This window comes from Schistocerca gregaria, chromosome 3 (assembly GCF_023897955.1).
Source record: "Schistocerca gregaria isolate iqSchGreg1 chromosome 3, iqSchGreg1.2, whole genome shotgun sequence".
NCBI classification, from domain to species: domain Eukaryota; kingdom Metazoa; phylum Arthropoda; class Insecta; order Orthoptera; family Acrididae; genus Schistocerca; species Schistocerca gregaria.
The window spans coordinates 840,047,074-840,060,187 of record NC_064922.1 but is presented as its reverse complement, the minus strand read 5'-3'; the positions used below and the strand labels follow the sequence as shown (position 1 = coordinate 840,060,187).

General features: G+C 45.6%; 1 protein-coding gene across 1 annotated transcript in view; it reads right to left on the bottom strand.

Moving 5' to 3' along the window:
- The window catches only part of LOC126355817 (isoaspartyl peptidase/L-asparaginase), a 76,338-nt gene extending 68,580 nt beyond the window's left edge, over nucleotides 1-7,758 (bottom strand). The window contains exon 1 of the mRNA XM_050006261.1: nucleotides 7,659-7,758. The gene's annotated coding sequence lies outside the window, so the exon portion shown is untranslated. The remainder of the gene's footprint in view (nucleotides 1-7,658) is intronic.
- Between the last annotated feature and the right edge of the window lie 5,356 nt (nucleotides 7,759-13,114).

Below are 13,114 nucleotides of genomic sequence, written 5' to 3'. Positions count from 1 at the left end.
TTAATCTTCATTGTTCATCTGTAGCACAATACAGGGTGAATTTGAAAGAACAGATTTCAGTTGTTAATCATAGAGAAACTGTGAAAGATAGAAACACATTGCGAAAGCCAATGGACAGAGAAACGTTCAGAGTATTACATTCGCGCAGACACTACACCATATACTCAACATGAGCACCATGCGTTGCTCGAGAAACATCGGAGCAGTAGGGCCTACTCCATTTCATTCCACACAAGAACCAACAGGTCTCTCTTTATTGAATCGACAGTTTCAACAATTCGATTTCTCAGGTGGTGAAAAGTTTCACAGGTGGAACAAAGACTGTCTTTCATGTACTCCCAAAGAAAACAAAATCGCAATGAGTGAGCTCTGGTGACCTGGGAAGCCAAAAACAATGAACAAGATCTTGCTGTCAACCTCTTCCAATACAACGTTGTGGGGTGATGTTGTTAATAACGGCGCCCATGAAGGTGAAAGTGATGCGAGACGTCGTCATGCACTAAAGTGAAATCACTGGTAACTTCTTGAAGTAGAGGAAACAACCAGTTTTCCAGTATGTCCAAGTACGACATTCTTTTGACACTTTCCTCCGCAAAAAAGAAAAGAATCGACACAATATACATTCAGTTTCCTTGAGTCTCTTTCATGTTCGACCTTGTCGCCAGTATTCTGTGGCTCCAAAATTCTTACATTATGGCGGTTTGCTTTACGGTCGCCGGTATGCAGTCGCGTGGTGTAGTTGCCATGTTGCTACAAACAGCAGCGCAGCTCTGTCAGAACTCTGAACCTACCTCTATCCAGTCAGATGCGCAATTTCTTTCTATCTTTTACAGTTTGTCTGGAATAAACAACTGAAATCTGTTCTTTCGTTTTGAATCACCTGGTATTTGAAAATCTACCCTTCTCTTCTTGTCTGAAGTTCTTCTTGCCCATGTTTTACTTCGTAAAAGACTAGGGCCTCCTATCGGGTAGACCGTTCGCCTGGTGCAAGTCTTTCGATTCGAAACCACTTCGGCTGGGGTTGAAATGATGATGAGTACGACAACACAACACCCCGGAATCGAACCCGGGCCCTTTAGATTTTCATTCTGTAGCGCTGACACATTTTTTTTTTAAATTCTGTTTCCTTATGGTTCGTTGTATTTCGTCGTAGCGGACATCAAATGACATCCGTTGAAGTTCGTTGTTGATCTGTTCACTCAGGTTTCTTTTTTTTTTTTTTTTTTTTTTTTTTTTTTTTTTTTTTTTTTTAGCTCTCTGGCCGAACACGGCGAGCGGCACCACTCAGCTACCACGGGCGGACACCCTCCTGACAAATACATTTAGAAAAACTTCCCAGTACTTACACTTCCAAGACGTTTGCCATCTCTGACAGAATGACGTCATCAGCAAACCACAAAGATTCTTGATTTTTCTCATGTGTACGTGTGGGTGGGGGGGGGGGGGAGACTGGGAACCAGGAGGGAGGGGAGGGGGGCACAATCGCTTTTAAATTTTTCAAAGAAATATCCTCCATTTGACTGTATATTACTGTCCATTTATTTCACACAATCACGATTTCGCCTTAATAGCCATTGCCAAGTAGATGCTGGAATGTTACAATATATCTGACCTATATGTGGTATATCACCGGCGAAAAAACATTTCTGGTCTTATAAACCAGTGACATTACAGTATATGATCGTCGGTAAAGCAGATGCCAGAATGAGATTCTTTGGAAGAATCCTAAGGAAATGCAATCCGAAAACAAAGGAAGTAGGTTACAGTACACTTGTTCGCCCACTGCTTGAATATAGCTCACCAGTGTGGGATCCGTACCAGATAGGGTTGATAGAAGAGACAGAGAAGATCCAACCGAGAGCAGCCCGCTTCGTTACAGGATCATTTAGTAATGGCGAAAGCGTTACGGAGATGATAGATAAACTCCAGTGGAAGACTCTGCAGGATAGACGCTCGGTAGCTCGGTACGGGCTTTTGTTGAAGTTTCGAGAACATACCTTCACCGAGGAGTCAAGCAGTATATTGCTCCCTCCTATGTATATCTCGCGAAGAGACCGTGAGGATAAAATCAGAGAGGTTAGAGCCCACACAGAGGCATACCGACCATCTTTCTTTCCGCGAACAATACGACTCTGGGATAGAAGGGAGAACCGATAGAGGTACTCAAAGTACCCTCCGCCACACACCGTCAGGTGGCTTGCACAGTATGGATGTAGATGTAGATATGAGTACATATCGAAGATACATAATTTGGCTGACAACGTGCACAGCGAATAGCCATTAACGCAAGTATGACGTATTTAATAGCCAATACGCTGCAGTGACCCTCATTCCTCACATCCATGCATCGTGCGGTGGTTGCAGTTTGCGCAGAAAATGCTTACGATTCAGACGTGCAGCTTAAGCGTACGCACACTGCCACTTGCACTACCATAAAGAAAGCATTTCGCCTTTGTTTTGCTTTAAACGCGACTTCCTACTTACCCTGTTGCAATGTTCTCCACTAGCATGCTCCTGTATGAAATGTGTCTCCTTCCTGTACACCACGTGCTGTTAACGCCTACAGCCATCAGCGCCATCTGTGAGTTACATAACGAAACTCGTTTATTTCTGTCTCCTTGTAGGTGGCACAGGCGTCTCCGCAGCAGATGTGTCAGCGTGGTACGGTGCGATCTCTATCCATGACACTACATTTCGTGAGATGCCTGTATCTGATACCCAATGAACTACAAAGTTTTGTTTCAAGAAAGTAAAAACACCTTAACCGACACGGATCGGAGACGAGTGTTGTTATGCCTTGTCAACGACAATCGAATGCGAATCCAAAAGAAATTGCTGCTGACAATGAACGAAAGTACATCTACAGCGGTTTCGGAGCTAACATTGCTGAAGCAACTTCACGCAGTAGAGACTGCGAGCCCGGTATCTGGCAGAAGGACATTTCTCATAGTGGTCCATAAAACTGCCAAACGAGAACTGCATAGACGTTAACTGGAGGCGCATAGTGTGGAGTGTCGAGTCGTCAGTTTGCTTCTGTTTAAAAGATGCAAGGTGTCTAGTGCAGCGACAGCCCAATGAAACGTTCAACTTGGTCGGTGTGGATCGCGTAGTTGATACCAGAAATGGTTCTGTTATGTTTTGGGAGTGTTTTTCATGCCACGACATGGGCCATTCATTCACGTACCGTGAACGTGAGACAGGATATACAATTCAAAACAGTTTTTTTTCTGATCCTCAGTCCGAACACTGGTTTAATGCAGCTCTCCATGCTACTCCATCCTGTGCAAGCCTTTTCATCTCTGAATAACTACTGCAGCCTACACACTGCTGAATCTGCTTACTGTATTCATCTTTTGGTATCCCTCTGCTATTTCTACCCCCAACCATTACCTCCAGTATTAAATTGATGATCCGTTGTTGCTTCAGAATGTGTCCCATCAACCGATTCCGTCTTCTAATCAGGTTGTGGTACAAATTTCTTTTCTCCCCCGTTCTATTCAGTACCTCCCCATTAATTACGTGATCTACCTATCTTCAGCATTTTTCTGTAGCACCACATTTCAAAAGCTTCCGTTCTCTTCTTGTCTACACTGTTTACCGTCCATGTTGCGCATCCATCACTCCACACAAATACTTTCAGAAAAGTCTGCCTGACACTTAAATCTGTATTCGATGTAAATAAATTTCTGTTCTTAAGAAACAATTTTCTGGTCATAACTGGTCTACATTCTACATCCTCTCTACCTCGGCCATCATCAGTCATTTTGCTGTCCAAATACACTCCTGGAAATGGAAAAAAGAACACATTGACACCGGTGTGTCAGACCCACCATACTTGCTCCGGACACTGCGAGAGGGCTGTACAAGCAATGACCACACGCACGGCACAGCGGACACACCAGGAACCGCGGTGTTGGCCGTCGAATGGCGCTAGCTGCGCAGCATTTGTGCACCGCCGCCGTCAGTGTCAGCCAGTTTAACACTGGTAGCACGCCGCGACAGCGTGGACGTGAACCGTATGTGCAGTTGACGGACTTTGAGCGAGGGCGTATAGTGGGCATGCGGGAGGCCGGGAGGACGTACCGCCGAATTGCTCAACACGTGGGGCGTGAGGTCTCCACAGTACATCGATGTTGTCGCCAGTGGTCGACGGAAGGTGCACGTGCCCGTCGACCTGGGACCGGACCGCAGCGACGCACGGATGCACGCCAAGACCGTAGGATCCTACGCAGTGCCGTAGGGGACCGCACCGCCACTTCCCAGCAAACACAGTTGCTCCTGGGGTATCGGCGAGGACCATTCGCAACCGTCTCCATGAAGCTGGGCTACGGTCTCGCACACCGTTAGGCCGTCTTCCGCTCACTCCCCAACATCGTGCAGCCCGCCTCCAGTGGTGTCGCGACAGGCGTGAATGGAGGGACGAATGGAGACGTGTCGTCTTTAGCGATGAGAGTCGCTTCTGCCTTGGTGCCAATGATGGTCGTATGCGTGTTTGGCGGCTTGCAGGTGAGCGCCACAATCATGACTGCATACGACCGAGGCACACAGGGCCAACACCCGGCATCATGGTGTGGGGAGCGATCTCCTAGACTGGCCGTACACCTCTGGTGATCGTCGAGGGGACACTGAATAGTGCACGGTGCATCCAAACCGTCGTCGAACCCATCGTTCTACCATTCCTAGACCGGCAAGGGAACTTGCTGTTCCAACAGGACAATGCACGTCCGCATGTATCCCGTGCCATCCAACGTGCTCTAGAAGGTGTAAGCCAACTACCCTGGCCAACAAGATCTCTGGACCTGTCCCCCATTGAGCATGTTTGGGACTGGATGAAGCGTCGTCTCACGCGGTCTGCACGTCCAGTACGAACACTGGTCCAACTGAGGCGCCAGGTGGAAATGGCATGGCAAGCCGTTCCACAGGACTACATTCAGCATCTCTACAATCGTCTCCATGGGAGAATAGCAGCGTGCATTGCTGCGAAAGGTGGATATACACTGTACTAGTGCCGACATTGTGCATGCTCTGTTGCCTGTGTCTATGTGCCTGTGGTTCTGTCAGTGTGATCATGTGATGTATCTGACCCCAGGAATGTGTCAATAATGTTTCTCCTTCCTGGGACAATGAATTCACGGTGTTCTTATTTCAATTTCCAGGAGTGTAGCAACATTCTATTACCACTTTAAGTGTCTCGTTTACTAACCTTAATGCCTAAGCGTTACCTGACTCAGCTCGTCTATATTCCATTAGCGTTGTTTTGTTTTATTGATGGTTAATCTTATATCCTCCTTTCTAGGCACTTTGCATTCCTTTCAACTGCTATTCCCAGTCCCTAGTTGTCTCTGATAGAATTACCATGTCATCGGCAAAACCTCAGTTTCTTTTTTTAATTTCTTCTCCCTGGACTTTAATTCCTAGCCCAGATTTCTCTTTGGTTTCTTTTAAAGCTTGCTCAGTGTACAGGTTGGATAACATTGGGGGTAGGATACAACCTTGCCTCACTCCCTTCCCAATCACGGCTTTCCTTTCATTCCACTCGCCTCTTGTAACTGCCGTCCGGTTTCTGCACCATTTGTAAATAACCTTTCGCTCCCTGTATTGTACACCTGCTAACTTCAGAATTTCAGAGGGACTGTTCCAGTCAATACTGCCAAAAATTTTCTCTAAGCCGACAAATGCTATAGACTTAAGTTTACAACCTGTTTTCTAAGGTAAGTTGTAGGTAAAAAGAGAAGACCTAGTAGTAATGCTCGGATAACACAAGAGATATTGAATTTAATTGATGAAAAGAGAAAATATAAAAGTGCAGTAACTGAAACAGGCGAAGGGGAAAACAAAGGTCTAAAAATAAGCTTGACTTCAAAACTATCCGTGATAATGTGTTGCCCTTTAATCTACACCCGCATGATGATTATTCCATGGCTACTTCCGTCATCAAAGATGACTAGAGTCTTGTTTATAGGGTTGCAGATATATGTTCACGGTTTGACGAATACCCAATCATTCTATAACATCTCCACTGGTCCGCTAAATCATACTGTCTTAAATCCACAGAAAATCTCTGCAACTGGTTGCAATAATGCGTGAATTACATGGCCGCAATTTTTAGTTTTTCTCGATGTAATCATCAATGAGTGGCTTCACCTACATGTGGTGTACCCGAACAAAGTTGTGGACTCTCTTTCTCGCCGAGCTGAAACTGTTACGAAGATAAGAGGCAGTGTGGCAGGGTGTTAGCATGGCGTCTCCTAGGCGAGACATATCTTTGTCTGGGTTCTGAGTTACGCGACTGTATACCCAAAACATGCCACCAACAAATACCTGTTAAATTGAAGGGAACAGTCAGTTAGTTATTTAGTTGTTGCATTGGTCGTTTGTCCGATTCTTTGATAGAAATGATATGGAACGAACCAATTTTCAGGAAATTCAGGTCTATACCTGACTAGAGTTAATATGTATAATGAATACATTATTTTTTAGCCGTAATCGTTCAACTACTCTTAAAATGACTTCTTTCTCTATCCTTGTTTAATTACAGGCTACTAGTTTGTAAAAAGGTATTTCTTTAAGTTGCCCAGGAGAAATGATTTTAGGTTGGACTTAAGACTTCCTTTGCTACCTTTCACGTTTTATGGAATTGGGGAGATAATCAAAAACTTTTGTTGCTGCATTTTGAACGTTTTTCTGAACACTGACAGTTGTAATAATGGGTGATAATTGTCTTTTTTTTCTTCTGGCGTTGTAGGTATAGACTTCACTATTCTTCGCACGTTTTTCTGAACACTGACAGTTGTAATAATGGGTGATAATTGTCTTTTTTTTTTCTTCTGGCGTTGTAGGTGTAGACGTCACTATTCTTCGCAACGCGTGATTGGCTATTTATGGCGACTTTCATTAGCAAACATGTGTTTTCTGACGGTGTAGTTAAAATATGCAACACCTTAGATAGATACATGTCGACCGTGGGTAAACACCACATATTATTCTTATTGGTAGCTTGCGTACAATCAATTCCTTTTTTCTAAGTGATTAATTACACCAGGCCGGCCGCGGTGGTCTAGCGGTTCTAGGCGCTCAGTCCGGAGCCGCGCGACTGCTACGGTCGCAGATTCGAATCCTGCCTCGGGCATGGATGTGTGTGATGTCCTTAGGTTAGTTAGGTTTAAGTAGTTCTACGTTCTAGGGGACTGATGACCATAGATGTTAAGTCCCATAGTGCTCAGAGCCATTTGAACCATTTTTGAATTATACCAGAAAATTATTGCGTAAGACATTAGTCAGTGGAAATATGCCAAATATATCAGGAGGTTAACTCCTTTTTTCCCTAGACTAGCAGTTATACAAAGAGCAAAAGTAGTTGAAAAATGGTTCAAATGGCTGTAAGCACTATGGGACTTAACATCGAAGGTCATCAGTCCCCTAGTGTTAGAACAATTTAAATCTAATTAACCAAAGGACATCACACACATCCATGCCCGAGGCGGGATTCGAACCTGCGACCGTAGGAGCCGCGTGGTTCCTGACTGAAACACCTAGAACCGCTCGGTCACAGCGGCCAACAAAAATAGTTGAAGTTAATAGTTTGAACAGTACTTCCAATCGGCTTTTGTAGAACGTGTATCCACAGAACAGAACGTGTGATTAGATGAGTCGCTCACCCGTGGGCTGGAGAAGAAAGGATGCAGCTAAGAACAGCTCTTCGGCTCTTTCGCTGCCGCGCAGAAGTCAGCCGGGGTCGCAGAGCGGGACCAGCCTCGTGTTGCGCCGTTCCTTATCTGGTACGCCGGCTCAGAGCGACACATTGCGGCTGCTATCGGGGCCAAGGAATGCAGCGGCGACTCTGGCAGCGCCGTTGTTCTGCTGGAAGGCGGTCGGCGCCTCGTCTGTACTATACACTGGCTTACCGGCGACAGGTGACCTCATTTCTCTAGCATCTTCCTATTATTCCAATCACTTTTGTTACTTTGTCCTAACTTCCTTATTTTCGATTAGTTTTCTTATTTTCGGCCAGCTTTCTTACAGATAGACAGATAGTCCCATACCCAAGTAACGAATGTAACAAAACAAAAAACGGAATAACATTGCCGTGCGAGGACATGTCTAGTACGCATTTCTGCGCTACGTGTGTACAGGGCAAACCATTGCCAGTTCAGTGCAGCCTGTGTTGTTGACCTGCCTTTTTCTGTACACCTGCAGTGATTGATTTTGATAGCCCTGTTTTGTTCTTGTTGCATTTTTTATGATGGTGAGTAGGGATGTGCAAATGAATTGACATTAAAATCCGTTCCCTAATCATTAGACACTTTTCTTAGTCTCCAATAATTTTTCTTTATTTTTAACTTCTCATGGCAAGTTACCCCGTTATCAGATCTTTAACATTGACACACAGTACCTTTTCACTTATAAACTTTCCCTTACAACATCAGTTTTCCAGATTCACTGGTGATGAACGAAATATAGAAAGTACTGTTAATATGTTGCAACTTGTTATTACTGTTGTCTAACTCGTATGTCGGAGCGGCAATGGAGGGAGCAGAGGACAATTTCACATGGGAACAGTGATAAAAGGACAAATGTAACAGATTGCAAGGAACTAACTGCGAGAACTTTCGCACAATCTGATGAACGGTTCGTGTATCCAAGTATCTGACAAGTATGATATACAGAGAAATGGAGAAAATTAAGAATCTCTTAGATGACGATCAGCTCGGCGTCTGGGAAGGTAAAGGCATCAGAGAGGCAATTTTGACGTTCCGATTGATAATGGAAGGAAGACTTAAGAAAAATGAAGAGATGTTTGTACAATTTGTCTGACGTAAAATGGGTTCAGCAATGTAAAATGATGCTAGATGTTTGGAATACTGAGGAAAAAATCAGTAAAGCATAGAAAGCTGCAAGAACCAGGAGGGAAACTAAGACTGGACGACGAAGAACGAAGAGCTCGGAGTAAAAAGTGTCTAAGAGAGGGATGAAGTCTTTCGAACCTACGTTGAATCTAGACATCGACGAAGCAGTGACGGAAATGAAAGAAAGGTTATGGAGTGGAATTAACAGTGAGAGTGGTAGGTTATCAGTGGTAAGATTGGCTGATGACATTGTTATCCCCAGTGAAAGTGAAGAAAAATCACGGACATGGTGAATAGAGTGTAATCTAACAACTACAGACTGTGGACGAAGTGTAAGCTGAAGAAACAAAAAAATAGTGAGGAATAGCAGAAATCAGACTGCGACAAACTTATCATCCATAGTTTGTAAACACGAAATAGACGAAGTTAAGGAATTATTCTACCTTTGAAGTAAAATAAACATAACGAATGAAGAAGGGACATAAAAAGCAGACCAGCACAGGAAAAAAAACAGTCTGCTGGCATCAAACATCCTCTTAATCTAAGGAAGAAATTTCTGAAAATGTGCGTTTGAAGCACAGCATGTACGGTGTTGAATCATCGACTGTGGGAAAACTGGGAAGCGTTTGAGATGTGATGTTACGGAAGAACGTTGAAAATTACATGGGCTGATAAACAATGAAGAGGTTCTCCGCAGAATCGACGAGAAAAGGAATATATGGAAAACAGTGGCAAGAAGAAGGGACAGGATGGTAGGACATCTGTTGAGATATCAGACAACCACTTCCATAGTACTAGAGGGAGCTGTAAAGGATAAAAACTGTAGATTAAGACAGAGATTGGAATACGTCCAACAAATAGCTGAGGATGCAGGGAGCAAGTGCTTCTCTGAGGCGAAGTTTGTACAAGAGAGGAAATTGTGGCGGGTGATGATTCCGAAAAGACGAAAAGTTCCTCCTTGAGGAAAGTGAAGAACACGAAAGAGAACTGTTGCGTGGCATGGACAGCTTACTAACAGATCAAGGATAAAAAAAGCAATAACAAAGTGAAACTCTACAAATACGACAGAAGAAGTGAAAAATATTACAGTACGTTGAAAATCAGATTACATAAAGTCAACCAAGTCAGGGGAGTATCTAGTACAGATTAATCCAGGTACAGAAAATTTCTTCCCAATAAGAACACTACTGGTATAAAAAATGAAATGGGGTTGAGCAAGAAGTCACACTGCATCGTTTACTAGTGGAGCATCAGAAGACTGGATGACAATAAAGTGGAAGTAATGCGAAGTACTGCAAAAATGTGTTAAGAATTGAGCACAGAGATAAAAAAAAGGAGTAGCAAGACTAGTGTGTAACATGTAGTCGATGGTGCGGAGTCATGCTCTGTAGCTCAACGGTCAATGTGACTGACTGTCATTCGGCTGTCCCGGGTTCAGTACCCGGTACTGCCAGGGATTTTCCCTTGGCAGGAGCCTGTTGCCGCCGTTTGAGGAGCTAGTTGACTGAGAAGTAGCGACTCCAAGATCTGCATAGCTAGCAAGACCCGAGATTGTGGTGTATCGACGTCACGCCTCTCCACGTCACATTCAAAAAAATGGTTCATATGGCTCTGAGCACTATAGGACTTAACTTCCGAGGTCATCAGTCCCCTAGACTTAGAACTACTTAAACCTAACTAACCTAAGGACATCACACACATCCATGCCCAAGGCAGGACTCGAACCTGCGACTGTAGCAGTAGTAAACTAACTGGCAGTGTCCTTCTCAGACGACATTTGGTTTACCATTTGAAATCTACGTCAGAGTGGGTGGAAGTCTGATTTGAACGGCCATTCTCCAGAAGGAGAATCCAGTCTCTTAACTACACTCCTGGAAATGGAAAAAAGAACACATTGACACCGGTGTGTCAGACCCACCAAACTTGATCCGGACACTGCGAGAGGGCTGTACAAGCAATGATCACACGCACGGCACAGCGGACACACCAGGAACCGCGGTGTTGGCCGTCGAATGGCGCTAGCTGCGCAGCATTTGTGCACCGCCGCCATCAGTGTCAGCCAGTTTGCCGTGGCATACGGAGCTCCATCGCAGTCTTTAACACTGGTAGCATGCCGCGACAGCGTGGACGTGAACCGTATGTGCAGTTGACGGACTTTGAGTGAGGGCGTATAGTGGGCATGCGGGAGGCCGGGTGGACGTACCGCCGAATTGCTCAACACGTGGGGCGTGAGGTCTCCACAGTACATCGATGTTGTCGCCAGTGGTCGGCGGAAGGTGCACGTGCCTGTCGACCTGGGACCGGACCGCAGCGACGCACGGATGCACGCCAAGACCGTAGGATCCTATGCAGTGCCGTAGGGGACCGCACCGCCACTTCCCAGCAAATTAGGGACACTGTTGCTCCTGGGGTATCGGCGAGGACCATTCGCAACCGTCTCCATGAAGCTGGGCTACGGTCCCACACACCGTTAGGCCGTCTTCCACTCACGCCCCAACATCGTGCAGCCCGCCTCCAGTGGTGTCGCGACAGGCGTGAATGGAGGGACTAATGGAGACGTGTCGTCGTCAGCGATGAGAGTCGCTTCTGCCTTGGTGCCAATGATGGTCGTATGCGTGTTTGGCGGCGTGCAGGTGAGCGCCACAATTAGGACTGCATACGACCGAGGCACACAGGGCCAACACCCGGCATCATGGTGTGGGGAGCGATCTCCTAGACTGGCCGTACACCTCTGGTGATTGTCGAGGGGACACTGAATAGTGCACGGTACATCCAAACCGTCATCGAACCCATCGTTCTACCATTCCTAGACCGGCAAGGGAACTTGCTGCTCCAACAGGACAATGCACGTCCGCATGTATCCCGTGCCACCCAATGTGCTCTAGAAGGTGTAAGTCAGCTACCCTGTCCAGCAAGATCTCCGGATCTGTCCCCCATTGAGCATGTTTGGGACTGGATGAAGCGTCGTCTCACGCGGTCTGCACGTCCAGCACGATCGCTGGTCCAACTGAGGCGCCAGGTGGAAATGGCATGGCAAGCCGTTCCACAGGACTACATCCAGCATCTCTACGATCGTCTCCATGGGAGAATAGCAGCCTGCATTGCTGTGAAAGGTGGATATACACTGTACTAGTGCCGACATTGTGCATGCTCTGTTGCCTGTGTCTATGTGCCTGTGGTTCTGTCAGTGTGATCATGTGATGTATCTGACCCCAGGAATGTGTCAATAAAGTTTTCCCTTCCTGGGACAATGAATTCACGGTGTTCTTATTTCAATTTCCAGGAGTGTATATTACTCGGTAGTTCTTCACCTTATTTCGGAGGCACAGATCCTTGACGTATATCACCCTTTATAAACAGGGGAAGCACAGACTGATTTTCTTAAACTGCGTCCTGGCGGTACGTCTGGGCCCGTATTTGGACGGTTAGGTCTATTTTTTGGCCAACAGGCCGCTATCAGCACTGTCGCAACAGGCTTCACGATACGTCGCACAATGGACTGAGGTGCTCCTCAGAACGCTGATAAGGAGAGTTCGGGCTACTAGATACAGCTACTGTTTGCTGAGGCGCTGATAATGAAAGAACTCACACAAATCAGTGCCAAAACACAGATAAAAGACTGTTGCGCTATACTGCTGCCAGCATATTGTTTAAGAGCGCATATCAACAAAGAAATGCGCATGCCATATCCATGCTCTCTCTCTCTCTCTCTCTCTCACACACACACACACACACACACACACACACTTGCATGCACATGCATGTAGACTTCGTTGTACAAATGTCTGGCTTACAAATTTGCAGGACTTGGAATTGTTTTCTGACGTTCCGGTTTTCAGTTGCTTGCAGTAACTCTGAGCGACAATACTATTTTTATGAAGCTAAGGAGTGCCACTGAACTGATTTCCTCGTTGCAGCAATGTGCACCCACTGCTGGCCGCCAACGTGCGACGCCACGATGGCGCCACTTAAAAAATGCAAAACTGTCATGGAGAATACTACGTCCGCTGGATATGCAAGTAATTACCATTTCACCACAACACACAAAGCAGCTACGAGTTATTCCACCTACGTTCTGTGTAAATGGTAAGATTACGCTCCGTGTTTCTCATTCAGAGTTCACATTGTACTGTCGATTTTTTTTTGTGAGACCATGTTACGTCTGGTTTAAAAAGGAGAAACTTCCACCAGACAAAAGTCTCAAGTCCAAACGTTTAGTAACGTGGGCGGTTGAGTCTCCAGGTTATCGTTTTGTGGTACTGATACAC